This window comes from Gossypium hirsutum, chromosome D13 (assembly GCF_007990345.1).
Source record: "Gossypium hirsutum isolate 1008001.06 chromosome D13, Gossypium_hirsutum_v2.1, whole genome shotgun sequence".
In the NCBI taxonomy this organism is placed as follows: Eukaryota; Viridiplantae; Streptophyta; class Magnoliopsida; order Malvales; family Malvaceae; genus Gossypium; species Gossypium hirsutum.
This window is the reverse complement of record NC_053449.1, coordinates 53696439-53699749: the sequence shown is the minus strand read 5'-3', so window position 1 is coordinate 53699749 and position 3311 is coordinate 53696439. Positions and strand designations below refer to the sequence as shown.

The following is a 3311-nucleotide window of genomic DNA, read 5'->3' as shown; positions in this document are numbered from 1 at the left end:
GTTGTTTTCTTTTTCTTCTTTTGTGCCTTCTGCATTGGTGATGCATTGAGAAACTGATACACATGATTCTTTTTCTTTTCCTTCCATGTTGTGAGTTCTTGGACTTTTGACAACAAACTATAAAAAAAAATAGTTATGACTTGAAACAAAAAATAAATCAAGCTAATTGACAAGGTAGCACATTGTATGCTAAATATGATTAGAAATGACAGAGTACAACAAGAAATAGAGTTGATTTCTCAATCTATTTATCTTGAACCAAATGATATTTCTAAAATCCTGTATAATTCTTTAAACTAAATTATTTAAACAAAATGACAAAGAAGAAATTAGACTACCCAAATTGCCTATTGAAATGGTTGAATCTACCAACAGAGAACAAAAATTATGAGCAATTATCAAAACTAAAAAATTAAAATTCTCAAACAGTCGACCAAGTAGATATTACACCATACTACATTAATGTATCTTTTACCTGTGGTATAGTAGCTTCTAATTAAGGTTGTTGTACTTGCATGGAGGATGAACCAACATTCGAATTTTGTTCCTAGAAAGAAATTAAGACATTCATTATAATGTATTTATTGGTTAAACAAATATGAATATAAAGAAAATATTATCTCAAATAAAGTGGTCCACGAATTACTTGTAAATTCTTACTCATATTTGATCTTGTTGGACACAATTTCTTGTTGTGTCCTACTTGTTTACACAATGAACATGACATTTTAAGGCCTCTCCTAGTGTCCTTTCCAAACTTGCTCTTTTTTGGTTCATCCTTAGATTTCCTTCTATTTTTCTTAGGCCTTCCAAGAACTCTTTTTTACAGATGGAGGAAGAATTGAATAAGCTCTGTTAAGCTAAAAAAATTTCCCCATAACTAATTGTAAAACTTGACTGTATGTTGCTACATATTGCTCCTTGTTGTACCATGGTGAAACATAGGCTTCTAGATAGTTGTGTGACCCACACGGCCATGCGATGGTTGTGTCGATTGCGTAAATTTGCACTCTGAACAGCGAAAAATCAAGATTTTTAGGTTTTTCGGGCATTATAAAACCTATATATGACAAAAATAAGAAAATGGGAGAGAGCTATCATAGAATATTCAAGAAAACAACTTGAAAAAACATCATTGAAGCTGATTCTAAAGCAGAATTTTGTCAAAATTGAAGATTCTTAATTGATTTCTTAGCAGATTATCACAAGTTTCTTTATTTCTTTCGGTTATATTATCTTTGCGATATTTTTATTTTCAAGCATGAACTAATTTTTTAAATACCTAAAGAGATGAAACCTATGATGGATTCGGTCGTTTGATTTTTATTTACGAAATAGATGCTTAGTTTTTTATTCTCAATTATATGTGCTTAATTTTTGGTTTGATATTTCTATTTTTTATTAATGTTTGATGTGCTAAATCGAAGGTTGAATAGGCCCTATTTAAGAGTAGATCTTGCGTAATTAAGAGGAGTTGCATGCAGTCCTATATATAGGATTACATAAATCTACCGAATTAGAGTCAAATCTGATAGGGGAATCCATAACACAAGTTAATGCGATAATATGATTTTTAATTTGAAAGAAATTTCAATTAATCAACCTAGAACATTTGCTCTCATTCTCGAAAGAGATATTTGCATAATTTAGGGATTTCTACAAATTAAGTTACTAAGTAAAGAAATTGCGTAATTTAGATTGATAGTGACAGATAAAATCTAGGAGAATTCTTTCCTGGGTATTATTTCGCTTCTTGGTTGTTAATCGATTATTTTCGTGTTTTTCTCTTTGTTGTGTTTGTTAGTTAATTAATTTAGTTAATTTAGTTTTTAATCAATCACTCGAATTATTCAGTTAAATAATAGAAATACGGTAATTACTAGTACTTTTAGTCTTCGTGGGAACGATATCTTTGCTTATCATAGCTATACTATTAATTGATAGGTGCACTTGCCCTATTCGAATTTTTAATTACTTTCATGGACATCAAGTTTTTTGCACCGTTGCCGGGACTGGAATATTAGGAAAACTTTCTTTCTATTAATTTATGCATTTGTTATTTTAATTTTAATAATTTTGTTTTTAATTTAATTGTTACATTTTAATTTTTATTTTGTTTAATTCTTACATGTTCTTTTGGTTTATGACTAGAGACAACTCGTTGGAACTATTAGTTTTTTACAGTGAGATCGAAAAACCTGCTCGCAGAAATCATATAGAAGTTAGAGAAGCAATGCAAAGTCAATAGATTTTAATAGACAATTAAGAGCAAAAGGACATTATTGTGGAGATGGATAATCATCGTGGTAATCAGCAACCTCCTACACCTCCTGCTCCTCGTACTATGTATGACTATCTTAAGCCTACTCTGATTAGGGCTGAATCAAGTATCGTTAGATCGACTGTTACTGTAAACAATTTTGAGATTAAGCCAAACACAATTTTCAGATGGTGCAACAATATGTTCAGTTTGATGGGTTGCAAGATGAAGATCCAAATGCTCATTTAGCTAACTTTCTAGAGATCCGTGACATATTCAAGATCAATGATGTTACTGATGATGCCATACTTTTATGGTTGTTCCCATTCTCCTTGTGTAGCAAGGCAAAATAGTGATTGAATTCACTTATACGGGGTTCCATCACGACTTTGGATCAGATGACTGAAAAGTTTCTGTGGAGGTATTTTCCATTGGCCAAAACAACTAACTTAAGGAATGACATCTCTTCTTTTGCTCAATTTAAGCTTGAGATATTGCATGATGCATGAGAGAGATTTAAGGATCTTCTGAGAAGGTGTCCTCATCATGGACTACCTTTGTGGCTCTAAGTTCAAACTTTTTACAATGGTTTGAACCCTTCGACTAGGCAGATGATTGATATAGCAGCTAGTGGAGCACTGAATAATAAGACACCTGAGGCAGTACAAGAATTTATTGAGGAGATGACACTGAATAACTATCAGAGGCAAGTTATGATAACAGAGTCTACTAAGGCAACTGGTGTTTTTAATATAGATGCAGTTGCTATGTTAGCAAGTTAAGTAGAAGATTTGAGTCAGAAAATTGATGGTTTGAATATGGCTAAGCAAATGAATTCAGTATTGCAATATGATGCGACTAAATCAGGGATGATCAATTCAGAATGTTTACCCTTCTGTTCTAACATGAAGCATGAGCGAGTCGACTTTATGGGTAACAATTTTAGACCTTAGAATAACCCCTATAACAATAATTATAATCTAGGATGGAGGAATCTTCCGAATTTCTCTTGAGGTGGTCAAGGAAATCAAATGTTACAACTCCTTCCAGG

General features: G+C 32.0%; 1 non-coding gene across 1 annotated transcript; it reads right to left on the bottom strand.

Annotated features, from left to right (window-relative positions):
• Positions 1–2706: 2706 nt before the first annotated feature.
• LOC121225848 (small nucleolar RNA R71) lies at positions 2707–2813 on the bottom strand. The gene has a single exon (XR_005923751.1). It is a non-coding gene; the product is annotated as a small nucleolar RNA R71 (small nucleolar RNA).
• Between the last annotated feature and the right edge of the window lie 498 nt (positions 2814–3311).